The sequence below is a fragment of the Camellia sinensis genome, chromosome 11 (genome assembly GCF_055761805.1).
Source record: "Camellia sinensis isolate YWXY chromosome 11, ASM5576180v1, whole genome shotgun sequence".
NCBI lineage: Eukaryota > Viridiplantae > Streptophyta > Magnoliopsida > Ericales > Theaceae > Camellia > Camellia sinensis.
In genome coordinates, this window is record NC_138971.1 from 157121400 (window position 1) to 157148798 (window position 27399).

Consider the following 27399-nt stretch of genomic DNA (forward strand, 5'->3'; position numbering starts at 1 on the left):
TTGCCTTGGAGGATAGCTTGATAGGTAGGCTCTCCCTTCTTTGAGTCTTCCTTGACTTGTGGTGTGGAGAGAACCTTCTTGGCCGCTTGCCCGCTAATCATCTTTTTGGTAGCGCCTTCTTCCTAGTCTTTGCCCGCTCCCAACTCAATAGCTGATAGAAGTTGGAGTTTAGTATTCTCCTTACTCGCTAGTGGTACCATGTAAGGCCCGCCCTCCATGATGCACATTTTGTTGTCGCGAGGCAACATTGCCACGTTGAACTCTCGCAGGAACTCCATCCCTAACACCACATCATAGTCATCGAGTGATGCTATTGAGAAGTTCACTTTCCCGCGCCATCCACCAAGGTGCAACTCGACCCCTCGAGCCATGCCATCCACAGGCTTTGCCTCGGCATTTACTGTCTTCATTAATGCTTGACCCCTGTCAAGTCTTAGACCAAGCCGCTTGGCCTCTTCTGCCTTGATGAAGTTGTGGGAAGCCCCTGTGTCTACCATGACTTGGGCCGCCTTCCCATTGATTTTGCCCTCTACGTACATCAAACCCTTGTCCCATTGGGTTGATGCAGTAGGCTTCACTTCTATGGCACCAAGCAGCTGCAGAGATCCCATGGAAGCCTGCTCTTCCCTTTCTTGCCTTTCCAGCATTGCACTAAGACTTCTCTTTGGGCAATTGCGCGCCCAATGTGGCCCATCGTAGATGAAGCAGTTGTCCTTGGGCTTGCTTTCTTTCTTCGCCTCATTCTTCCAATCCTTGCCCGTTGGTGACTTGCTTCTACCCTCTCTGTACCTTGGAGCTTTAGAATCCTTCCATTCTTTGGCCCATGTGGCTCCCCCACCTTTGCCTTGACCCTCCTTGGTGGACTCCAAGTTAGAAGCTTCCGGCTTAGTGTATTCCACCAATGTCTCAGCCACGGTGAGTGCAGTGAAGATATCCTTAACGCCTCTTCGTTGTAGTTCCAATTGTGCCCACTACTTAAGCCCAGATGTGAAGTTAAAGAGCAAGTCATCATCACTCATGTTAGGGATTTGAAGCATTAACCCGGAGAATTCTTGGACATAATCCCGGATAGAGTGGGTGTGCTTCAACTCCCTCATCTTCAAACGTGCTTCATATGCCACATTTTCAGGATAGAATTGCCTCATTAGTTCATTCTTGAATTGTTCCCATGAAGAAATAGTGCAAATGCCTCTTTCCATTTCAGCGTGCTTACGACGCCACCAAACTCCAGCTAACTTAGTGAGGTAGAGAGAAGCAGTGCGTACCTTTGCAATCTCATCGTTTAAGTTTAAAGCTTCAAAGTATCTCTCTAAGTGCCAAAGGTAGTCATCCAGCTCTCTGGCTTCCCGCGTGCCATCAAACTCCTTAGGCTTTGGTGCCTCTAGCCTTGGAGTGAATCCCGCATTGGTGGCAGCACCGCCACTAGCCACAGCTCGCTTGCATATGGCCCAATCCGCCCATGTCTCCTCCAAGCCTTCCTTCAGCTCTTGGACTTGGTCTTGGAGTTGACAAATAGCCTTCAGGATCCGTTCCTGGAAGTCATAGCTTTCTTGCCTCTGCGCTTCAAAGTTGATCCGGATGGTGTCCCGCATTGACTCAAGCAATTCCTCAACTTGGCCTTCCACCTTGCCATCGAGTTGCTCCATCCCTTGTTCCAGCCGATCAAGACACTCCTTGACATTGGCCATAGCCACTTCAAACTTGACCACTCTGGTTTCCATGGCACTCATCACGTCCCTTGACTTTTCTTTCGCCTTCTTGCCCAAGTTTGTAGCAGTCTCCCTTCCGCGGTGCTCCTCGGTGTGAGTTACTTTCGACATAGTGCCCTTCCTTCCTTAGTTACGACGCCTTCGCAACCTTTGGCTCTGATACCAACTGTCACGGCCTTGGATTTTCTGAACCAACCCTCAGTCTTTCCAAGCCAACCGTGCCGCTTTAGATGCTTGTAGCACGCCTTGCTTGCACCTAAGTAAGCCTTTTGTAGAAGGGAGCTAGAAGAAGTTTGCACAAAAGAGACTTAGAGAACTTTAGAGAGAACACTTGGAGAATGCTAGCTTTGTATTTCTTGAATGCTTTACAATGCTTGGGTCTACTTAGGTTTACTTGGGTTTTTTGGCCAAATGAGGGCCTCCCCTTTATATAGCCTTACAAAGATTATTCTAGAACTACTATGTTGGAGAGTGTTCTAGACACTTCCCCTTGCTAGAGTATTCTTATTCTAGTATGTACATGTCTAGAAGATTCTACAATAGCCTCTAACTATGTACAAGTTTCTACGATACTCCAGGGAGTTCCAGAAGCATCCAGCATGCTCTCCAATCTCCCAAGGCTTTCTAGTTCCACCATCCCCTTGACTGCTCTAGAGAGTTCTAGGTTCTTCTATTAGCCTCTCATCTTCTAGCCCTTCTCTAGAGAGTTTTAGGCCAAGTTTGGCATGACCTAAATAATACAAAAAGTCAAAAAGTCACTATCCTATTTAAGTCACATCATCTTATTTAAATCACATCACCTCTCTAACACATCACATCAAATCCAACCCAAACTCAACCCATATAAGCCAATAAGTTAAAAAGTGCACTTTTTAAGAATATCCCAAACCAACCCTTAGTAATCTCCTTAGGCTTCCAATGTTTTCTAGTGAGGGCAGCATCAGGATTTCTCAGTTCGTGACACAAGGTAGTGGTCTAAGTAACTAAATGCATCAACAAGAGCGATTGCATTTGGACAAACCTAAAAACAAAACATGAGTTTGAAGCTACTAAGCAAATAAGGTTTGGCAATTGCTTTTTTAGTAGTTTTTTAATTTTTTTAGAGTCTAAAAAAATTGATACGTTTGGTAATTACTAAAAAGTTACTTTAGTATTTTCAAACTTGCTTTTTGGTGAGAGGTAACCATATTTACCCTTAACGAGTATTGTAGAGTCCTAATAGGGATACAGTGGAATTTCATAAAGTATTGAGGGTCAAATTGTCTTTTGATAAATTTGCTAAGAGCGCTTCACTTTATTGATAAACCATCTCAGACAGACTTATTTATTTTTAGCCTTGTTAGCGGAAAAACTTCTTATTTAGTACTCCTGTTAAGCAGATTGGCATTTTCCTATCTAGTACTAGTAGGGTTAACAAGAGTAATTAAGGAAAACTATTAGGGCAAACCTGGGAATACAAAGATCTGAGCTGATCATTTGCAAGCGAAGCTAGCTTGGCAGTGATGCAGCCAGTGGAGAGAAAATCGCCTTGATGCTTGTGAAGAAGGAATAGGGCATAGATATTACAGAGCATCTCTAACTGTTGTTTGATCCCCTTTCCGGGAATGACTTGTTGCAATTTCTCAATGAACCTGAGTAACATGAAAGTTCCTTATTTCCAACAAAAACAAAAAAGCACAAAAAAATAATAATAATAATAATAAAATAAAATAATAATAATAATAAAAAAAAAATGAAGACGAAGAAGAAGTGAAGAACCAAAAAGACAAGTCGCTGTCAGCGAAGATGAGAGAGTAAAAGCAACTTACCTAGAAACTACAATTAATTGGCAGTGAGCAGCCGCTACCTCCACTAAATCAGCTGAGAGTTCTGCAAAGCCTGAATGGAAGAAAAGATTAAACAAATTTGGTAGAAAACATAAAAGATTTGACTTTTATCACAGCAGAAATACCTTCTTCTGAATTTGCAAACTTGCTTAAATTTTGAGCACAAGCAACAGACATTCTAACAGCCCTTGCCTCAAATGCCTCCAATACTGCCCTAGGCTTTGCCCAATCCTCGGCTGCATGTCATTAAAGAAGAGAAAGATTACCATGCAAATCTTTCGAAAACTGACTCGTTAAGATGTCTTATTGAGTTCAGATATACAATTAGTATGACTGAGTTTTTGTTACAGCTTATAGTCGTTTTTTTTTTTTCTTTTTTGCGGACGCTTTTATTAGCTTGTGTCAACTTCTAACCAAAACTATAACCTAAAATCACTTAAAGCCAAAGTTAAGCTTCAACAGTTCAACAATGTATTGAGGCAACTGAAAATTCTAAAAATCCCCTAAATGTTAAATTGTGATTATGTATCAATTTTAAACAATATATAACAATCCCAATCAAACAATCAAGACAAATCGACACAACGATTTTAACGTGAAAAAACCACAATTAGACACCTCCAATTGTGATAAAAAAAAACCATGGGCAATAGTCACAAAAAAATCCACTAAGAAGATATAAAGGAATTACATAGGTACACTCTCAATTACCTATCGAATCCACGTCCGAATTGAACCAACCTCTATGTGTCTCTTCCAACCCCGTCTTCACCTCAGAATTGTCTTGACGATGAGCCACTCCGGAATCCACCAAAGCTTCAGGCTCGAATTCTTCAGAATCCACCGAAGAACAACTCTCTCTTTTGTGTAGAATCAACAAACAAACCTTTGATGTATGCTTCTTAAATCATGAGTTGAATACTTAAAAAAAAATATCAAAGAACACTAGCAAAATATTCCCAGATATAAACCTTAGAACCCAAAAAGAAGATCTAGAGAAGTTCTCCAAGGTTTGGGAGAAAACCAACTACTTATAGAAATCTAAAGTAATCCTAGTTTTGGAAGAAAACCAATTCTTTATAGAAATTCAAGAATCTGTGTTCGCGCGGTCTGCTCGAGCATGGGAATTCCCGCTCGAGCGGAGGCTTCAAAATTGTGTGACTCATATAGGCTTCACGCTCGAGCAGAAGTTTCCACGCTCGAGCGTCGAATCACACCATCCAGTACTTTTTTAGGCGAAGCAGAGATACTGTGAGCTTGCAATCCCCGCTCGAGCGTCACTTTCCCCGCTCGAGCGGAGAGACCAAAATTGAAAAATCTGAAAAACTAGATCCTGTTACAACCTCGGGTTTTGATCCATGAAAATTGTCTAAGGCATGATTCGGGTTGGATTCGCATCTAATAAACTCAAAGTTTTACTAAAATAAAAGGTGCGAAAACAAATACAACTGAAAGGAGTTTTGTCAAACGGGGTTGCCAAGAATAAAACCTAACAATCTCCCTCTTTGGTAATGCCGTGACAAAACATACTTAACAAATAAAATCCTAAACACCCCAACCCATTACAGCCAACAAAAGCCAACTTCTTTCTCAAGGTCATGATCTGCAAAATAGTTATTAGTGTCACAATCTCCAAAACAACTATTAGTCCCACAAGAGTATATGAAAAAACAATAGACATATGACGCGATTATCTTGAAACATGAGATGGAAAACATGAATAGATGAAAACTAAGACTCATGAAAAACAACTCTCAAACAACAAAAGCAAGATCATAAACCAACCCAAGCAATGATATGACGATGTAAATACCAGGAACATGCAAGAAGGAAATAATTAGCAAACAATGCATAGAAACATGCAAAACAACTATAGCCAATCTCCATTACCAAACAAATCAAAGTGTTCATGCTAACAAACTCTTGCAATGATAAACCAAACTCCCTTACCAACCCAAATCAAGATGAACCAAACTCTCCCTCACTAAAAGCAACCACAAACACTGAAAACAGCGAAAACGAAGAAAAAAACAAAAAATAATATGGTGGAGCAAACAAGAAATCTCAAATTTGTACCTTAGAACACACAAGATTATCCAAGAAACACAATTACTTGAAAACACAATGTGCACAGTCTGTAGAAGATTTCTTATGAAAGAAAGTGATGCATTATATGAAAAGCATAGATCCCATGATAAAAGTGTGTGTGTGTATGACTCTTGGAGTTCGACAAACACTAGATTTAATCCTAGTAGTGATCTGAAAGTTGGACCTCCGACAAGAGAATCTAAGCACAACAAAGAAAAGTCAAACCACTAGGAATCAAGGGGTATTTGGTGAGTAAAGGCGGAGGCTCCCCCTCAATCAATGAATCCTTTATTTTATTTTATTTTTTTCACATCTTTTTCTTTTCTTTCTTTTGCACATCCTTTTTTTTCTTTCTTTTGCACATTTTTTCCTTTTTTTTTTTTTTTTTTTTTCTTTTTCACACTCATTGGCGGCTGACACGCTCAAGAGTATGGAAACCGAACCAGAGAAGCATGAATATAATAAGGATGGCCTGGTTGGTGACTCTGAGGTAGCCTTTTCCTCATGGCTAGACTACAAAGAATAGAGAGGAAAGCCGTGGAGGTGCAAAAAGATGAAAGGTGGTTAAAAGACTCAACATCACCCATGATATGCTAGTATAGGTCAATTCCTCTAGAAGAGCAAAAGATGTAATGCCAGAAGTCCAAAAAAAATAATCATCAAGGCGGAAGACTCCAATATTTACTAATCCAAGAGTGTGTACAGAATAAGACATACTAATAAAAAAACACACACTCCAAAATGAATAATGACCACAGAAAGCACACATATATTAACATGTAATAGATATTCTTATCAATACCAATATGCACCAAGGACCACTCAAAAATTTCAAGCTTGCAAAACCATATCAAGAAAACCTTTTTGGGATTTTTTTTTTTTTCAATTTCTTTTTTTAACTAAAGCAAAAAAAAAAAATGGAGCACACATGTAATGACAAAAAAAACACACAGAAACCCAAAAACTAAAATGACAACAAATTAACATAAGTCAAGTTTTCTCATCCAAACTGCTTTAGTACGAACAAAGTTGTGAGCATTGCGGTTCTTGGGTGGTGTCTTGACATTGTGGTTCCCTTCCCTTTCAATGGGGACCTGTCTCGACATGGTTTCCAACTTCTTATTTCTAGGTCTAGGCAAATACACTCTCCCATGCAACTTATAACAATAAGGGCGAATATGACCATGCATACCACAATGATGACAAATAAAAACAGGGTGTACCTTCTTTTCTTTTACCTTACCAACTCTAGGAAGTTTGAAAAGTCCATCCTTATGTTGAAATTTTTGTTCTCCCTTTCCTTGAGTTCTTGTATCACGAGATGTAGATGCACTCTGTTTTTGCTCTTTGTTATCACCAAAGCCAATGCCACTCTTGTCTGAACAAATTTGTTGAGGCCCAATGATATTGTCCAAAGTCTTTGATCCTCTGTTCCAAAGACCAATGACAGCCATAGCACACTTGAGTTCTTCCTCTTTCTTAATCATTAGTTCTTCCAAAGCAACTTGAGACATCTCGAGAGTTTCAATTTTTTCTTCATATGTTGTATAGATTTGCTGAAGCTCATTCCTCTCTGTCTCACAAGTCAAGAGTTTTGTACAAAGAACTTGTCGATCATTAGAAATCTTAAAGGCATCATTCCTAGCCTCGGAAATCTCTTTCTTCAATTTGACATTCTCACTTTCACATGCTTTGAGTTTCATAGTGAGTTTGTCATTCAATTTGGATAAGTTAAGAGATTCCTTACACAACTTTTCATAAGCTTGCTCAAGCTCTTCATCATCACTACCCGAGGATTCATCATCAGTGGTATTCTCAACCGGCCTCTTCGGATACTCTGTTCGTCCTTCAATTTCAGAAGCCACCATGAAAGCAAGGAATTGTTTATGTCCCTCTTCACCTTGATCTTCATTGTCACTTTCATCTTCATCAGATTCTGATTCGTCATCCCAAGTTATAGCGAGGGCTTTCTTCTTCCTTAAACGAGTAGGGCATTCTGAAGCAAAGTGGCCAAATCCTTGGCATTCATAACATTGGACTCTTTCAGAGTTCCCTTGTATCTTTCCTTTCTCCTTCTTGACTATAGAATTAATTTTGAGTTTATCTTTGCCTTTAGATTTATGAGTATGAGTAGATTCCAAAATATTAGGATTCTTTTTCAAAAAAGATTTTTTAAATTTTTTAACAAAAGCAGCCGTAATCTTGGAATCTATCTCACAATCCTCATCAGAATCCTCTCCAACTCTATGAGCACTACTAAAAGCAATATCTTTTTATTTCTTTTTGAAATTCCTATGTGCCTCATAAGTTTAGAGATTTCCAACTAACTGATCCAGCTTGAGGTTGTCAACATCTTGAGCCTCCTCGATAGCCGTAACTTTGGTTGGAACCGATTGGGCAAGGATCTCAAAATTTTTCCCACAACTTTGAATTCTGGTATTTTTTCACCTAAATTGAAATTGAAATTTACAATGTCACTCAACTTCGCATAAAATTCATCAAAGGTCTCACTATCTTTCATTGAAAGGTTTTCGAAACTAGACGCGAACCTTTGAAGTTTTGAGCATTTAACAGAAGGAGTGCCCTCATGAATAGTTTGTAAGATATCTCAAGCCTCTTTTGCGACTTCACAATTGCAAATACGACTAAACTCTTCAAGTGTAACAGGGAAAAAGAGAGAATTGATAGCTTTACTATTCCAGCTACTATTTTGGTAATCAATTGTGTCCCACTTATCAATTGGTTTGGGGAAAGTTACTTCATCAACGGTAATTGTTGGTTCGGTCCACCCATTCATGACAAATTGCCAAACTTTTTCATCTATAGATTTCAAAAACGATCTCATCCGAATTTTCTAAAAAGAATAATTGGATCCGTCAAGTAGGAGTGGTCGAACCATAGAATTTCCCTCACGAATTGAATCCATTATCACAAATCAAACAAGATCTCGCTCAAAAATTTTAAAAAACAAACGAACAACCCACTCTGATACTAATTGAAAATTCTAGAAATCCCCTAGATGTTGATTTTTGATTATGTATCAATTTTAAGCAGTATATAACAATCCCAATCAAACAATCAAAACAAATCGACACAACGATTTTAACGTGAAAAAACCACAATTAGACACCTCCAATTGTGATAAAAAAAACCACGGGCAACAGCCACAAAACAATCCACTAAGAAAATATAAAGGAATTACACAGGTATACTCTCAATTACCTAGCGAATCCACGCCCGAATTGAACCAACCTCTATGTGTCTCTTCCAACCCCGTCTTCACCTCGAAATTGTCTTGAGGATGAGCCATTCCGGAATCCACCAAAGCTTCAAGCTCGAATTCTTCAGAATCCACCGAAGAACAACTCTCTCTTTTGTGTAGAATCAACAAACAAACCTTTGATGTATGCTTCTTAAACCATGAGTTGAATACTCAAAAAAAAAATCAAAGAACACTAGCAAAATATCCCCAAATATAAACCTTAAAACCCAAAAAGAAGTTATGGAAAAGTTCTCCAAGGTTTGGAAGAAAACCTACTACTTATAGAAATCCAAAGTAATCCTAGTTTTGGAAGAAAATCAATTCCTTATAGAAATCCAAGAATCTGTGTTTGCGCGGTCCGTTCGAGTGTGGGAATTCCCGCTCAAGTGGAGGCTTCAAAATTGTGTGATTCATATAGGCTTCACGCTCAAGCGGAAGTTTCCATGCTCGAGCGTCGAATCACACCATCCAGTACTTTTTCAGGCGAAACAGAGATGCTGTGAGCTTGCAATCCCCGCTCGAGCGGGGAGACCAAAATTGGAAAATCTGAAAAACTAAATCCTGTTACAACCTCGGTTTTGATCCATGGAAATTGTCTAAGGCACGATTCGGGTTGGATTCGCATCTAAAAAACTCAAAGCCTTACTGAAATAAAAGGTGCGAAACAAGTACAACTGAAAGGAGTTTTGTCAAACAGGGTTGCCAAGAATAAAACCTAACAACAACAATAATAATAAAAAAAAGAGATGTAAATCATCATGGTTAGGTTGAGCCTTTACACTGTATTTTTCAATCACCTGAAAGCTTTGAACAATGTGAAATAATCGATGCACTGAAAAGAACCAATTACCTCTTTGAACATCGCAACGGCATTGCATAAGATGCTCAACTCGCCCCATGTAAGATGTTGTACCGACTGGTTTCATTCCAAACCCCAACTGAGAAACAGTCTTCATGAGAAACCTTGCAACCTATAGAAGAAAAGTACATGAACAAAATGATCCCTGATTGTGATGGAAGAACCCCACAGAGATATAACCACATATTAATACCCTAGTGCTCAACTGGTATATGCAGAAACTTATTGTGGTCTAAAGCTATATCCAACTCAAGTCAACATAGGAGTAATGAATAAAATATATATCTAGTTCCCTAAACAATTACAGACAATGCTTGAACTCATCGGAAGAAGCAATCAATGCAATAAGAAGAAAACAATTCTTTTGTACACCTTTTCCAAAAATAAACAATAGCATGCATTTACCACAAAAATGCACACCCTAATCCAAGACATTTTATGCCTTATTTAGGCAGATTGGGTCGACTGAATCTCAACCAAAGTGCAGACTCAAACCAGATATTCTCTATCACTCCCTAATCCATCTATCCAAAGATAAAAATTGCAAATTTGCAAATTAGAAGTCAAAATTTCAATTTCTCAAACTAACATCCAAGTGATTGATGAGGTTCAGATTCTATATGCAAGGCACAGATTATAAAACAAAATTATGATTTATGGTTGCCGATAAAGATTTTAGGATCTCACGATTTTATGACTCCAGTTTGGCAAATTGATCTGGATTGCGCTAGGATCTAAAAGTGTGTAGAATCTTAAAGAGTGACTATCATCCTAGTCACAAAATTGTGCAAAATCGCACTACAACCTCGATTCTACCAACTTTTTTTCTTATTATTTATTTCTTATATATGCATGTGTATGTGTGTGAGTATATATATCAAAATTTTGACTAGAAACATTGAATAAAGATTAGGATCCCCTTTCCCCTCACCCCCTTTGACCCCTTTTCTTTTTTTGATTGGTCACTTTTTTTTTTTTCTTTTTTTTCTTCTCCTCCAATCACCACCCACCACGTGTGTGGGGGGTGGTAGGGGTTAAAGTTTGAGGGGGTCTAAATCACTGCTGAGAAACATTTTCTTCAAGTGTTTCATTTTATGAGGAAGATTTGGGAACTTGAAGAGAATATTTAACATACATTATCATTATTAATAAAATTTCACTTTATTTTGTAATGAAAGTAGAATCATGCGATCCTCGATCAGTTTCTACAATCCGATCTGTGAGACTCTCCCAATGATTCCATGTAGGCTCTCGATTTGAAAACATTGTTTATGATTACTCTGGAAGTTCTCTATTGACAATGACAACTATATCACTAATCCCATACCTATTAAATTATTTATAAATGTAAGAATACTTCCTAGAGTATTTCAATACATCAAGACAAATCTTGTTTACACCCAAATATTTCTCTTAACCTGTTCAGTTTCTGTTAAATTCGTTCGCGATGTCTTATAGGAAATTTGATTCTGTATAACTTTCGTTCTTTGAGTTTTGATCAATTCGAATTATTTAAGTATGAAACGGTGTAATTTTATATTTTTTTTTTATAAGTTACTTATGATTAAATTATATTAACTTTATTTGTTTTGTAGGATGGTGGGTCTTACTAACTTTTTATGCAGGGCTGACCCACCATATTTTTTATTTCTATTTTGTCTATTTTATAATCAATTTATATTTCATTGTGTATGGACAAGAAACTAAATGTCATCGTATCTCGGGAAACTACCCATTCGTCTCGGTACGGTTGGAACTACTTGTCTTGTACCGTGATAAGAATTAAATGTATTTTTGTCTATGTTTGGTGGACACGTGGGTGTTAAATCTTATACTCATACCAGTATACCCGTATACTGACCCGTTTTGTCTCTTGGCAACTAGGGTGCGTTCTGTTTGAGCGCAGCTGAGCTTCCTTTGCAGGATTAGTTGAGGCTACGGTGGTGACGAGAAGTAACTATAGGTTTTGGGCATATCTCTTGGATTTCTTTTGTTTTCTTGAGATTAGGGTTGTTAGTAGTTCATGTATTTATTATTTTTTTTATATGGCTTTAGTATTGGAATAATTTGGCATGATTTGTAACCGTACTTTATTTAAGTTGTTTGGACTAGTTGCTACTTTAATGTTGGAGGTATTTGATAGTTATGAATTTATGGTGAATGGTTTGGTTGGCGTTTTAGTTTTTTTTTGGTTCACCCCTAGGATTTGGATGATGGAATATTAATTGGGGTTTAGTCCTAATTTAATATTTAATTGTCCAAATTTTGGGGCGTGACAGTTTGGTATTACTTCACAAAATTGGATTTACGTGCTGGCTATTGGCAAGTTCGAGTGGCTGAAGGAGACGAGTCAAAGACCACATGCGTTACTAGGTATGGGTCTTTTGAGTTCCTAGTAATGCCGTTTGGGTTAACTAATGCCCTAGCTACATTCTGTAATCTTATGAATGATGTGTTCAATGATTATGTCGATCAGTTTGTTGTTGTTTATCTGGATGATATTGTAATATATAGTGAGTCCCTAGAGGATCACTTGTCCCATCTTCGGAAGGTGTTCACTCGGTTACGAGAACACCAGTTGTATGTCAAGAAGGAAAAATGTGAGTTTGCCTAGCGGGAGATTAAATTCTTAGGGCATGTAATTTGCAAAGGCCACGTAAAGATGGACAACAGGAAGGTGCATGCAATCATGGATTGGCAAGCACCAAGCAAAGTGACTGAGTTGCGTTCTTTTTTGGGTTTGGCCAACTATTATAGAAAATTCATTGAGGGATACTCAAAGAAAGCAGCACCTCTCACAGATTTGCTCAAGAAAGACAGACCCTAGAAGTGGGATGAAAATTGTCAAACGGCCTTTGACAAATTGAAAGTGGCTGTTGCAAGTAAACCGATTTTGCGATTACCTAATTTTGAACTTCCATTCGAATTACATACTGATGCCTTTGATAAGGCTATTGGCGGTGTGTTGGTGCAAGAGGGGCACCCGGTTGGATTCGAAAGTCGGAAGCTGAATGATGCAGAGAAGAAGTATTCTGCCTATGAAAAGGAAATGACAGCGGTTGTGCATTGTCTGCAGATTTGGAGAGTGTACCTGCTGGGAACCAAATTCATGGTATTGACGGACAATGTGGCAAATACCTTCTTCAAAACACAAAAGAAGTTGTCTCCAAGGCAGGCCAGATGGCAAGAGTTCCTTGAGGAGTATAACTTCGAATGGTGACACAAACCTGGACGCCACAACCAGGTTGCTGATGCTTTGAGTCAGAAGGAAATTGTGGACTATGTTGCTGCGATATCAAACATTGAAACTCAACTGTTGGAAAGAATTCGGGCAAGTGCTGCAATTGATTCTGAATATCGAAGGCTGGTTCAGCAAGTGAAAGATGGCACTGTGCGTCGCTATTGGTTGGAAAACGATCTACTCCACGGCAAAGGAGATAGACTATATGTCCCTAGTGTTGGTGGACTAAGATTAGAGTTGCTTAGAGAAACTCATGATCCGCAATGGGCGGGTCACCCCGGACAACAACGCATGATGGCTTTACTGTCTCGTTCCTACTGCTGGCCAAAAATGGAGGAAGATGTAGAAGCCTACGTCAAAACTTGCCTGGTGTGTCAATTGGACAAGACAGAAAGAAAGAAGGCCGCTGAACTGCTGCAACCGTTGCCTATTCCAACGAAGCCATGGGTGTCTGTTTCCATGGACTTCATATCCGGGTTGCCAAAGGTAAATGGTATGCGTTCTGTTATGGTTGTTGTTGATCGTTTCTCTAAATATGCTGTATTTATCCCTGCTCCTCATGCTTGTCCCGCCGATGTTGTGGCAAACCTTTTTTATAAGTATGTGGTGAAATACTTTGGTTTGCCTGAGGATATTGTTAGCGACAGGGATACCCGTTTTACAGGACGGTTTTGGACTGTGCTATTTAACTTGATGGGATCCGAATTAAAGTTTTCTACAGCAAATCATCCTCAGACGGATGGACAGACCGAGAGAATGAATGCGTTGCTGGAAGAATACCTCCGACATTATGTGACTGCAAGTCAGAGGAATTGGGTTGACCTGTTGGATAGGGCACAATTTTGTTATAATCTGCATCGGTCATCTGCCACAGGAATGCGTCCATTTGAATTAGCCACGGGACAGCAGCCCCTCACTCCGCATGAAGTGGCAAGGACTGGCTCAGGAGGTAGATATCCCGCAGCATACCGGTTTGCAAGAGATAAACAAGACATGCTAGATGAAGCACAAGACAGGTTGGCTAAGGCAAGTAAGCGGATGAAAAAGTATGCTGACAAAGGGCGAAGACCCTTGGAATTCAAAGTGGGAGACAAGGTGCTGCTGAAGCTTACTCCACAGATTTGGAAAAAGATCAGTAGCAAGACAGCGCACCGTGGCTTAGTTCCAAAATATGGACCCTTTGAAATTCTAAAACGTGTGGGAAATGTTGCTTACAAGCTGAAATTGCCTGACCGGTTGAAGATACACCCAACAATCTATGTTAGCTACCTAAAACCTTATAACGAGGATCAGGCTAACCTAACACGGACGCAAGCTCGACGCGCCCCTCCGGTGATCAGGAAACAGTTTGACAAAGAGGTGGAACAGATTTTGGATCACAAGACCGAGGGGCAAAGCAAGAAAAATCGAAGAACTCATTACTTGGTTAAGTGGAAGGGTTCTCCTGAAGCAAATGCAAGTTGGGAAAAGGATGTGACTCTATGGCAGTTTGAGAAGCAAATTACGGACTACTTAGAGGCTTTACCGACGAGGACGTCGGCTTCTTCTGGTGGGGGTGGTTTGTTAGCACCTTCTACTTGAAGGCTGCATGGTTGGCATTGGCAGCACCTTGTGCCCATGACCAACCAAGACCAAGGCATGATGGTGGCATGCCAAGACAGCAAGGCGAAGTGTTGTCCAAGTGCTGAGGCAGCAGCACAACCCTTGGCCAAAGTATGTGCAGCCGTTGCACAGATGCAAGGCATTAACATGACCCGAATGTGGGCTGTAGCATGCTTGGGGGTTCAAAGCAATCAGTAGGCAAAACTTGGTCTGGGGGCCAAGACAACCAAATTCGTGGCTGACTTGATGAGGCAAACAACATGGCAGTTTCTAGCAGTTATGCATGTCAGTTGGCAGCAGTTATCCATGATGGGCAAAGACAAGGCAAGTCTGGACATCTGGAACCAAGGCTGAAACATAGCAGCAGTTAAGAGCAGTTATGCTCCAAAAATGTTCCTAAGTCCCTAGGCAGTTGGGGGTGTCAACTGCCATGCCACTTGGCATGCTTTCCTTGTAATGCTGGTTGTAAGTTGAAACTGATTGTAAGCCTATTTAGGCATAAGCCATGGAACTCGAAAATTAACTAAGTGTTGATAAGAGTTTCCATAGGCATCCTTTGTATTGTTGGTACAATTAATAAAGGTTGGGAGTTTTTCCTGTAATCACTTGTTGCCTATTCTCTTATTTGTTATAGCACTTTTGTGTGTGTGTATTCATATATTTGGCTGAGACTAAGTGTCCAACTTAGTGCCATTACAGGCTAGAATTTTGAAACAGAAATTGACCATGTAACTACTATTGCAGTTTATTCAGTATCTTGCATCTCAAAGCCTTCCATGTGAAATATATAAGAGAAATAAAAGCAATTAAGAAGAACGTTATAAATAACTCATTTCATGTACCTGTAAAAGCAGCACAATATTGGCTCCTTCATATGTACAGGCTGGGATGTAAACAGCAAACAATTCAGGAAGCCCACTGCTACAAAGGTAGCCATGGCCACCACATAATTCCAGAGTAATGCAATTCTATAAATCAACTATCGTTGACAAAAATTGAAACATTAGATGTTGTGAAATACTGACAAGCATTATTGTCATTATCGTAGCCTATGCAGCACAACATGCATAAAAATCAATGAATCGCTGTAGGTACTTCTCACTTATGGTCTGTGTATACACATTATGGTACCCATGGAATAAACAAACTCGGCAGAGCAGCCATACAACACATACCCTAGGTGCAAAATTAAGGATCTTTAATAGAACAAAAATCAGTTTCATACATTTTCCCCGCATTGGACTACTTGACATCTTTAAGGCTTACAGTAGTTTAATATTAATGCAAAAAAATATAATGGTTCAGTTTGTTATTACCTGTTAGTCTATGCTACAAATAGGTTGCAAGAATCTAGTGCTACATACATTGGTCACTAAAAAGCAACAAAATTCACTTTATTTATTTTCCCAAAGAAGAAAAAACCCAACCCACCTCAAAACAAAACAAAATACAACCTCAAGGCCAGTGCTACCATTTATTTTCCCAAAAGAAGAAAAAAACACTCTACTTTTCCAACAACAAATACATCTTATATGAAAGATCAAACATGTGGTTATAGTCAATTAAAAAAATAATGATAAGTCATCAAACCCTAAAAATCAATGAGAGCATTCTTGGTTGCTGTTTTTGAGTCAATAATCTCAAGAGTAAAATTCTAAAAATTTTTGAAGGAACAAGAAATCCAGATATACAAAGATTAGCTGGAAAATATTAACAGATGCTTTGTGTGTTGGTACTAATACACGGTCTTGGGTAGAACTCACCCCAAAAGCTAGCTCAAGAGGTGAGGGTGCCCTCACACTTATATGCTTAATATTACTTTGATACATAGGCGATGTGGGACTTCGCTTCACACCCTCTCTCACCCTAGCGTGCTCACTCGGCAACACCTGCAGTGTGCAAGCCAGGGACATGCACTCTACCCATCCCTGATTACTGCGGCTCTGCGGCTCTGATACCATGATACATGGTCTTAGATAGAACTCACCCCAAAAGCTAGCTATTAAGATGAGGGTGCCCTCATCCTTATATGCTTAATATTACTTTAGTATTCAGGCAATGTGGAACCTCGCTTCACAGGTACAAGTCTAATGCTACAGGGAACCACCATTAACTGCATGTAGTGGTGGGGATTATTCATAATGAAAACAAAAATATGAGATGATGAATAATACAAGTCTGATCTATTCCACCATACATTGGTCAATAAAAAGCAAACCTACCAGTGTGTCAAAGCTGAAGGAAATAGCATATTCATTTAGAAAATTGGCTAGAGTCAGTATCTAGAGTTCATAATATCAGGGGCTAATATATGCTGGTATGTTACCACACTCCTGTCTTCAAAATATAGTTATCAATGCAAGGAGCCAGTTTATGAGATTCAAGTGATTAACAATCATATATATGAGTATATCAATCAATGAAAATTTTCAAGAACTACCCCTATCATTCAGGCGTACACATGCGCTTGCACATAGTAATAAGAGTCAGTTTTTATAACTTACAGCAGTAGCAGAAGTAGTCAAAGACTTCAAGCCGACAGTGCAAGCATGAGCCTCTAGCAATGTCGAGAAATCGTTGGCTTGCAATTTTTGGGTCACATCCATATATAACCATTTCAACCACTCACCAACAAATCTGAAAGCATAGGCAGAAGCCAGCAAAGGAAAGAGCCTACTTTGCTGAGTTTTGTAATCAATCACCTATAGAACAACCAGGCAACAAAAGCATTAGTAATATAGTAATATTCTTAGAGCTGAATTAGTAATGTAGTTATATCTCCAGAGCTGAATTACTAATTTAGTGATATCTTTAGAGCTGATACAACAATCAAGAACTAATTTCTGAAATTCACCAAGAGGAGGATATTCTCAGACACAATCATGTCGATTGAATAACCCTAGTTGTCCAAACCAGACACCCACTACAATGCATGATTAGATTCTATTTTGAATGCGAAAAAACAGTAGTCAATTCAACTAAATTTGAGAACTTGCAAGAGCCTAACTACTAAAGCATAATATCAAAGCTTCTTCTACAGTTCACAAAAACCAAATCTGATGATGTTCAATGTTTCTAATGAACTCCACACCAATATATTCTTCAAAGAAAGTCAAATTCCTTAATAGCTTGCATTCAACATTCTTGATTACCTGGGTCTCAGGTCCACCATTCTGTGATCCAAACTGTCTACGAACAGCACTGTACCTAGTAGCAATACAAATTGCCCGTGATAAAGCACAGGAAGCATCGGCTACAATTGTTTGTCGGACATATACCTTAGTACCATAAACTAGCTGTCGGGGAATATTAGACTGCATATATTTCCCTTCCCGTGTAACCTGTGAAACCCTGAGGCATTTAAAAGAAGCTTTAAGACAGCCATCCTATATATTCAAATATACAAATAGTAGCAAGACTAAAGACTCTGATTTATCATTTAAATGGTATGAAGGAAGAGTAAATTCAGTTCTTTTAACTCTATTGAAACTGATACCGAAATACACTCGCATACAACTGTAAGTTTTGAGAAGAGAAAAGTTAAGAGGTATGAGTCCTAGCTCATCCCCTTTCATATTAGATCATTAGCCAAAAATACAGGAGGCAGAAATAAAGATACCAAAAATACATAAAGATGAAATAGAAAATACTCCTAATATACCCTACCATTCCTAATACATTCTAACACTCCCCCTCAAGCAGGTGCGAAGATATCTCTCATGCCCAACTTGTTGAGAATGTCACGGAATGGTTTAGTCCCTAATCTTTTGGTAAGAACATCAGCCAATTGATCCCCAGACCGCACAAATGGCGTACATATAATGCCACTAGTAAGTTTTTCCTTGATAAAATGCTGATCAATCTCCACATGCTTGGTCCTATCATGTTGAACCGAATTGTGAGCTATATTGATGGCGGCCTTATTGTCACAGTATAGTCTTATAGAATCTGTATGATAAATCCCCAAATCCCGCAAGAACAATCGAATCTATAAAAACTCACACACAACTTGAACCATAGCTCTGAATTCGGCCTCTGCACTAGACCTCGCAACAACATTTTGTTTCTTGCTTCTCCAAGTAACTAGATTTCCTCCGACAAAGGTACAATAGCCAGAGGTGGATCTTCTATCAGTGACTGACCCAACCCAATGTATATGCCGCCACACTAAGATGACCATGCTTTGAGAAATAGAGATCCTTTCTCGGAGAAGATTTCAAGTACCTCAGAATCCGCATAACCGCCTCTAAGTGAGTTACACGTGGAGCATGCATAAACTAACTAACCATACTTATTGCAATAGCAATATCAGGACGCGAATGGGATAAGCTTACCCACTAGTCTCTGGTATCTCCCCCTGTCTACAGGCTCGCCATCTGGATCCTCACCAAGCTTTAATCCGGGCTCTAGTGGTGTATCACAAACTTTACTTCCAAGCATTCCCGTTTCTTCTAGCAAATCAAGTACATACTTTCGTTGAAATATGAAGATGTCATCTTTGGACCGAACAACCTCAATCCCTAGAAAGTACTTCAAGCTGCCTAAATCTTTGATTTCAAACTCATTAGCCAAATACTCCTTTAACCGAGGAACATCCTCAACATCATCCCCTGTGAGTATAATATCATCCACATAGACAATAAGAGTTGTAGTCTTACCATGTGAGGAGTGTTTCACAAACAAAGTATAATCAACTTGACTCTGTTTAAAACCATATCTCAGCATGGCCTGAGTAAACCTCTCAAACCAAGCCCTAGGAGACTACTTAAGACCATAAAGTGACTTGCGTAATCAGCACACCTTGCCTTTGGTTTTGACATCCTCAAAACCTGGGGGAATGTCCATGTACACTTCTTCTTCCAGATCTCCATGGAGGAAAGCATTTTTCACATCAAATTGATGAAGAGGCCAGTCAAGATTAGAGGCAAGGGAGAGAAGGACTCTGGCAGGGTTAAACTTAGCAACAGGTGCAAATGTCTCCTGGTAGTCTACTCCATAAATCTAAGTAAAGCCCTTGCCTTGTAACGTTCAATTGAACCATCGGCTTTGCGCTTCATAGTGCACACCCACTTACATCCAACAGGTCATTTGCCTTTAGGTAACTCAACCAATTCCCAAGTGCCATTTTTTGCAAGAGCTCTCATCTCCTCCATCATGGCATGCTTCCACTTAGGAGTAGAAAGAGCATCCTAAAAATGAGAAGGAAGACTCACAGAAGAAACTTTAGACAGGAAAACTTTATAGGAAGAAGACAGATTAGTATAGGAGACAAAATGAGAAATAGGATGTTGAGTGCAAGACCTAACCCCCTTTCTATGAGCAATAGGAACATCTAGATCAGAAAGAATAGAGGTACCTAGAGGTTCATCAGCAGAAGAGGATTTTGGACACTCATCAGAAGGAGAAGATAGCAGTGGAGAATCCGTATTGCTCTCTTGTACCCAAGTAACTTGTTTTCTATTCTTGTCCCTGACATACACTTTGCCATCATTCACTGTGGATTCAGATTTAGACTCAACAGTCTCAATAGCTAAGTCACCTTAACATCCTGATCAATCACGGATGATAGTGATACAGGAAGCGCTTCACACCAAGGCTCCCCCTGAAGAGATGATCGGGACACCGGTGAGGACAAGAAGTAGGACTGAGACTCAAAGAACGACACATCCATAGAGACAAACTATTTTCGAGAGGGTGGATGATAACACTTGTAGCCCTTTTGGGTGGCAGAGTAACCCAGGAAGACACACTGAAGAGACCTAGGATCCAACTTACCACGGATAGAAGAATAGTTATGAACAAAGCACACACGCCCAAAGGTTTTGGGAGGAATGGAGAAACCAGAAGAGGAGGACCCTAATAAAACCTGAAGACGAGTGTGTTTAGGGAGAACTTGGGTACGCAGACGATTGATGAAGAAGGCTGCAATGAGAACAGCTTGCCCCCAATAGGATCGAGGAACACGCATTTCAAAGGACAGACAACGTGCAATATCAAGAAGATAGCGGTTTTTACGCTCGGCAACACCATTCTGTTGAGGGGTATTGGTACAAGAAGTTTGGTGAATAATACCATGAATGGAAATATAACTAGCAAAGCCAGAGTCAATGTATTCCCCCCCATTATCAGAACCCAGAATTTCGACAACTGCCCTAAACTGAGTGCAAATCATTTTATAAAAATGTTGAAACACAGAAAAAACCTCACATTTGTCCTTCATAAGATATACCCAGGTGGTCCTAGAACAATCATCAATAAAGCTGACAAACCATTTTTGACCCTTTAAAGACATAAAACGAGATGGACCCCATACATTGGAATGAATCAATGAAAATAGGACTAAACTTTTATTAATAGGAGCAAAAGAAACTCTGTGTCGTTTTCTAAGTTGACACGACTCACAGTGAAACTCAGAGTTTGGTTTCAGTTTTCAGAATTCAGTTTTTTGAAAACTGAGCTTTTTGTTTTTCGTATTTTTTTGTTTTTAGTGAATATTTTTTTTAAAAAAAAATTTGCTTAAAATATTAAAAAAATCATTGAAAACATTAAAATATGAAAAATAAAAAAGTAAAATTTTCTGAAAACTGTTTTTTGAAAACTATAACCAAACAAACTGATTTCAAAACAACTGAAGGAAAAAGATGTTTAAGTAACAAAAACGATAGATGCCCAAGACGACAATGCCACAGCCATAGGTCTTCCTCCGTAGATGGTAACTGAATGGAGGAATGAGCCAGCTTGTCTGCTTGATCCAGGACATAGAGACCATTTGCGTTTCTACCACTACCAATTATCTTCCTCATGATAGGGTCCTGAAACAGACAATGATCAGGACAAAAGGCCAAACTACAATTTACGTCCCGAGTAATACGACTCAAAGATAAAAGATTAACACTAGAATTGGGAACATGTATGACGGAAGATAAAAGAAGAGAAACAGTGGCATGAATTAAACATTTCTCAGACACAGAAGAGATGTACCATCAGCAATATGAACTGCATCCTATCCTGAAGAAGGGGTATATGCAGAGAACAAATCAAAAGACCCAGACGTGGTCGGAAGCACCAAAATCAATAATCCAAGGCAATGCTTGATGAGAGAGAAAAGCACTTGTAGAAGAGGCTAACTTACCTGAATGGGCAATGTTACCTGAAGAGGAACTAGATGCCCGAGAATCTAGCAAGTGGCAAAGAGCAACCTCCAACTCAGAAGTAGAAAACTCAGAGATATCAGTAGATGGATCAACTGGAGTGGTGGACTGTGGCTCAACTAGGCATTGGGCCCTCGGCCTCGAGACTAATCGGAGCGACCTCCTCGAGAACCAGAACGGTCACCACAACCCCTAGATGGCTGCCTATGCAACTTCCAACAAGTCTCACGAGTGTGGCAAGGGCAACGACAAAAATCACAGAAAAAGGTATCCTCTCAGAAAGAAGACGGGAATCACAATACCCATCTCGAGTGGGGGCAGAAATAAGGGCAGACCGATCAGAAGAGGCAGCTGAAAGCATAGCAGAACGCCGACTCTCCTCATTCTGCACATAAGCAAACGCTTCTTGGAGAGAAGGAAGCGCATCCATACCAAGCACACGACTCCGAACAGGATAAAACTCCACATTCAAACCTTTCGAGAACTTGAAGACCCGCACTTGTTCAACAAATTTCCGGTAACCAGCAGAATCTGTGGGACAGATAGGCTTGTAGTCCTAAAGATGATCAAGTCTCTTCCACCCATTGCTAAGGAAAGTAAAATACTAGAGAATAGTCATCTCACCCTGAACTGATCGGTCAATGGAGCGTCGTAACTCAAATATTTGTGAGAAATTGCCTTTGCGGGAATACATAGCGGCCACAGCCTCCCAAATATCTTGTGTTGTGTCCATAGACAAGTATCCTTCACCAATCTCCGAAACCATGAAGTGTATCAACCAACCCATGATAAGAGAATTAGTAATCTCTCACTAATCATACCCTGCATTGGTAATACTGGGAGTCTGAACTCGCCCATCAACATATCCCATCTTCCCTTTGCTCTTCAAAAATATAGTCAAACTCTGCGACCACACTAGATAGTTTTGACCATTAAAGAGAGAAGTGGTGATTTTCTGGCTAGGGTGGAGAGAATCGGTCATAGGAGTAGTCAAAACAGGACTCGCGCCCTGTGTAGCAGGCAGTGAAGTGGTTGACTCACTAGTCAATTCGGCCATGAAGACTTTGCGACGGAACCCTCACAAACAAAGAATCACAAACCCGGAAAATGGGAGAATATACTAATAAATTTAAACAAATGAATTTAAGCAAACATTTTTTTTTTCTTTCTTTCTTTATTTTTTTTTTTGGTTTTTTGTTTTTTGTTTTTTGCCAAGCCAGCCGACAGACCTGGGCTGGAGAAAGAAGGCTCCAACGAGCCGACTGTGCCTGACAGAGCCCTAGGTGGCTTCGACTAGGACTGTCGGAGCCCTAGGAAAGATCGCTGGTGCTGGCGAAGCCCGAAGGGGAGCTGTGGCTGGGGTGGCGGTGCTATGGTGGCGGTGCTGTGTTGGTGGTGCTGTCGTGGCTAGGGTTTTTTTTTCCTTTATTTTTAGAGAGGCTTTGATACCATGTAAGTTTTGAGAAGAGAAAAGGTAGAGGTATGAGTCCTATCTCATCCCCTTTTATATTAGATCATTAGCCAAAAATACAAGAGCTCTCTAAGGCAGAAATAAAGATACCAAATATACATAAAGATGAAATAGGAAATATTCCTAATATATCTTACCATTCCTAATACATTCTAACAACAACAACCTTGTGTCTGATTCCATGTAATAGACCACACCATAATTGCTTTGGATACAATAATTTAGCCTTCCAAACTTTAATGAGATAGCTAGTTCTAGAAATATTGTGGCAAAGTAAATAGAATAGAAGGTCAAGTACACACCTCATCAACATCTGATCTCTCGGGATATGCACATGATCGAATCTTAAGACCCCGTTGTCCATGGAGTTGTATGCTCCATTCCCAAATTTCATTCCAATATCGCCAACAGTTATGCCAGGAAGAGGTGAATGATCTTCCAAGCTCCGTAGTTGGACAATAAAACCTAAAAGAAAAAAAAAAATGAAAAGAAAGTCACAATAGTTATTCTGAGAAAAATATGATGTTTAGCATATGAAATTAAATAGATGATTTTGTCATGCTTAAAAACAGAGGATGAGGTAGTTACCATGCACTCCATGGTCCTGACCATCTGTGATAAGATGGGCATAAACAACAGCATGTGTGGACACTTTCCCCAGTCCACCAGGCCACCACTGTACACAACAGTACAAGTAAGAATTATAAGAACCCACCATGAGATACTTCAATAAAATTATCAAAACTAGCAACAGAAGGTAATGAAGAAAACACTTAATAGACAATAAACAGAGCATAAGAAAAGCTAACTATATAAGGCAGATGCAGAAGGATTACTTGTTTTTCAGTTAAGATGTCCTATAATGAACAACGAGTAGGCATTGGTTCTCCATGCTATCTTATGCACATTCTAAATAAATTATGTATGTTTACCCAGTAATCAAGTAAAAACTCCTATAAACCATTTTACTCACTTTGCTTGAAGTCAATGTAGGACTATGAATGATAAATTCATCGGCTTGGGGATCAAATGTTGCAGTGGTTTCAAGACCTTGTACATTGGAGCCATGACCAAGCTCAGTTTGTGCATAGCAGCCAATAATTTGCATTTTATATGCCAATGGCAACCATTTCTGTTGCTGCTCCTCAGTGCCGTGTCCTTTTTATAGCAGGTACAAACATTCCCTACAGATGTAGTCGGGAACAAGAGAATAAGTGAGAGTGATGAAATATGCGTTCATATTTTTAAAGCCTTGTAGCATGAAAGAAGAATTTATAACTCCGAAGAACCCTAAAACTAACTAGTAACTATCAAGCAAGTTATTAAAAGATCAGTTAAAAGTACGAGGATGTCAATACACTTCAATTTGGCTTCAATACACTTGAACTTAAGAAAATGACCCACAAACAATTACAAAATGGCAAAAATTAGGAATTAGAATGTACCCAATGAAGATCAGTGAAAGCAGCTTCATCCACAAAAAACCTTAACGTAGCTGCCTCTTCTTCTGCAATAATGGAAATTGAGCTCCAAGATTACACAATGAGACAAAATTCAAAAGTCCCATAAATCTGATCAGCCAATGAAATTTATGACAATAACCTGAAAACCTGAGATGAAGGTATACCAGAAAGGCGGAGCTCAATGATCCTCTTCCATGCATAAGCTGCTTTTCTAAGAGTATTTTTAAACAAATCCTTTCTGCTAAGCATAGGTCTGTTATCTTTCTGGAAGACCTAAATCCCAAAACAATGCAGAAAAAATAAAAATTAGATACCTGAAACCACCAAAGTGCCAATAAATAAGAATCATATCACTGTTCATTAAATTCAGAATATAAAAGCAGCATACAGATGCTAATAGGATTCCTCCCAAAAAGGTATCTAATTGCACTTCACACTCCAAATTTTAAGGGATTTAATTAATCTTTCTTTTGGCCGAAGTAGAGTATATCTTGGTCGGGCCAGAAAACGGAGAAATCTCATGATCCAATATATTGACAAGTCACACTAAATGTGGGTTCCCCAAACCCGAAACATATAAATAAAAAAGTAGTAAATGGACAACGAAATAGCGGGTTCTAACATTTCTAGACAACGAGCACATGTTGATCCGTGTCTTCTATAAAACTTATCTATCAAGCCTCTATAAGGTCCAAAATATTCCGATGACTCTAAAACCATTTTTCATTTTCAAAAAATAAGAATGATGGTATATTGGGTTCGGCCCCCTTATGTGAACCCCTTATGTTGGTGCCTTTGTAATACAATAGTTATCTTTTTTTTTCAAAAAAAGAAAAAAGCAAAAAGGATGACGCTCAATTTGAGCACAAGTCCCCCATTCCAACCTTTTCGCTTTTGAGCTTTTTGTAGCATAAAAATTATAACATCTAATCAGTTTAGCTTTTTTTCATGCTTGTCCAATGCACTAGCTCGATCCAAAAGATATATTGTTAATTAATTAAAACTAAAGGATACTAGAAAATTAAAAGATGGACTCACCCTGAAAGACCATCTGAAATGAACTAACTAATCAAAGTGCCTAATCAATGTTCCATATGAGAAATTAGTTCAATTGAACTGTACAAATCCATAAACAGTAATCCCTTCAATATTACCACCAAAGATGCTCATAAAAAAATGAAAAACTAAAATTAAGGATACAAAAGCACCAAAATTAAATTATATTCACAAAAAAAAAAAAAAAAATCTATTTATAACCCACCAATTTTTTTTTTTAATTTTAATTTTTAATTTTTTTGTGTGGATATCTTTAGTATATTATCTTAGTCCCCCGATATAGGAATTTGGTGAACAGAGAATGTGCCCATTAAATGCTAATTGCTTCTAATCAGTATTAAAATTACAAAACCAACAAATTTTGATTTCTTGCTACAAAATAACACATTTCACCAACAGAATAGTACTCCAACCAAAACAGAAATTTGACCAAAGCTACATCAAAGAGAAACAAAATAAACAACACAGATGGATTAACCCAATAAGATAAACAAGGATCTTGCTAATCAGTGCCCTTGCGCGCAAGAAAAAGACAAAAATGACGAAGGGCACAGATATTTTCACAAATTTCAAAGCACTTCTTCACAAGATTTTTTTTTTTTTTTTTTAAAAAAAACAAAAAAAAACATTTCGAAGACACCTTTCACATAATTCCTGGTGAGCATTTTCAATAAACGATCTGAGTTCAGCAACACCGTCAACATATGAAAAAATAATAAATAAATTTATACAAATTATATCTGACAGTCTTTATAGTTTGTCTCTTTATCTCGATTTAGTCCTCGTGATACTGTAATTACAGCGATTTTACATTTTACATTTTCACATTGTGTCAATTTAATTCAACATCACATTTTGTAAACTAATTAAACCAAAACCAAGGGATAAAATAGCACATTCTCTCTTTTCAAAGTGACCGAGGGATTAATGTTTAATTTGAAAAGGACAAAATTGATATAATTAGTGGACTAAATTGAGACAAAATTAGATTCATATAATTTGACCAAGAAATTTTAGGGAGAGAGAGAGAGAGAGAGGGAGAGTCACAGGGTCGCTAGCGACGAGCTTGGAAATGCGATCGGAGACTTCGAGGGCTTGTGGAGAACCAGCCCAGACGATCTTCATGGCTTCAACATCGAACTCTGCCTTACTCCTCTCCTCAGCTAAATGATCCACTACCTCCATTTCTCTCTTCAGATCAAAATTAACACAAACCCTAATTCACAAATCGCAATATATATGTGTGCTAGTGTATAGCACGCGCGTAAATAATTTTAAGATTAAAATGTAATTATAATTTATACGTATTATATTGAAATTTATAAAGTTTGTGTCATTTTTGATAAAGATACTGAAAAAATATATTAAAATATTTTTTTTTAAAGAATTTATAACAATTTTACTTGTATTACACACTCTATAAAACTCAAATAAAATAACAACTCTCATTAATCTTAATGTAAATTAAAAAACAAACATATAGGATTTAAAGTTATATTGCATATCAAAATATAAAAAGCCGTAAATAAATGTGTAAACACTGAACGAAAAACAGAAATAAAGTTATACTGTCATACACCAAAGAGTAGGTTAAAACTTTACAAAAAGTGGGTTAAAACTTTACAAAAGATATATGCTTTACAAAAGATGTGTCACAAACATGTCATACAC

General features: G+C 38.7%; 1 pseudogene across 1 annotated transcript in view; it reads right to left on the reverse strand.

Annotated features, from left to right (window-relative positions):
* LOC114283819 (peroxisomal acyl-coenzyme A oxidase 1-like) overlaps positions 1-26967 on the reverse strand; it is a 45163-nt pseudogene extending 18196 nt beyond the window's left edge. Inside the window, exons 1-12 of the transcript XR_014344847.1 lie at positions 26776-26967; positions 24837-24945; positions 24655-24716; positions 24183-24393; positions 23798-23885; positions 23512-23674; positions 17740-17938; positions 17092-17289; positions 9736-9856; positions 3661-3771; positions 3518-3587; positions 3157-3340 (exon numbers count right to left, since the gene is read on the reverse strand). The product of XR_014344847.1 is annotated as a peroxisomal acyl-coenzyme A oxidase 1-like (transcript). The remainder of the gene's footprint in view (positions 1-3156; positions 3341-3517; positions 3588-3660; positions 3772-9735; positions 9857-17091; positions 17290-17739; positions 17939-23511; positions 23675-23797; positions 23886-24182; positions 24394-24654; positions 24717-24836; positions 24946-26775) is intronic.
* Positions 26968-27399: the final 432 nt, after the last annotated feature.